The following is a 1083-nucleotide window of genomic DNA, read 5'->3' as shown; positions in this document are numbered from 1 at the left end:
TCGGGGCAGGTCTTTGCTAAAACACCAGTGTCAATCAACTTGTGTAGGAACGCCCTCTTGTGGTGTGGCGTCACAAGGCAAGGCTTTTGCGATTGGCCTGATTTCAGAAGGGGGATGTTACTGTAATAAACGAAAAGAAAACCACTGGGCGGCTCTTTATCATCGTAGAGTGGTTGTGTACGCACTCTCCTAACACACAGTTTAGTCCAAACAGCTTAAAATAGTGCATGTAGTGCTGTATGACCCCTTTAATAACTTTGCACACCTACCTTCACAACTACACTACATGTTTACGTTTACATCCTGGACCAGTGCACAAAGACACTTCGTTCTATGCATACGTATTTGCACACCCAGTACAGTATATTTTTTAATTTGTACAGTATATTTCTCAGTACAGTATATTTCAATTTGTACAGTATATTTCTATTTTTATGTACATCATATTTCTATTTTTATTTCTATTTTTCCTAGCATATTTCTATTTTTAGTTCTATTTTTCCTAGTTTAATTGAATTTTTCTATCGTATTTCTTTTATTCATATTTATTTCTTATTGTAAACTTTAATTCTCTTTTAGGGTCACTGGCAGTCGTATAAGCATTTCACTACATTTCGTACTGTGTATGACTGTGTATGTGACAAATAAAATTTAAATTTAAATTTGAATGGTTAACAATCCTAGATGAGTTCTGCTTTGTGTGTGCGCTTTTGGCTACAACTATTGTGAACTGGGAAAAATGGAGTGAAACATCAAGAGCTGAATTATGGGTGCCTTTTGAAATAAAAGAATGCAAAATGTGTAAAACGTTATTTAAGACCTGCTTAGGTTATTACAGAAATGGGAAACGTGGTTTTCTCAGAGGACCCAGACTGCTGTCTCACGTGCCATTATTAAATTGGGAGGGAGAATGAATGCTTGACCACAGAGAAATGTATAAATACCTGCTTTCTCCTCCTTTGGAAATAACTGTGAACAGTATAAATAAATAAATAACAGTGAAATTCATTAATGTGTCATCATAATTCATTCATGTGTCATAAATGTTTGTATTTATAAACAATTCTAGTTGTGCAGCCCCAC

Source organism: Clarias gariepinus, chromosome 6 (genome assembly GCF_024256425.1).
Source record: "Clarias gariepinus isolate MV-2021 ecotype Netherlands chromosome 6, CGAR_prim_01v2, whole genome shotgun sequence".
Classification (NCBI taxonomy): Eukaryota; Metazoa; Chordata; class Actinopteri; order Siluriformes; family Clariidae; genus Clarias; species Clarias gariepinus.
Note: the sequence above shows the minus strand (reverse complement) of the source record.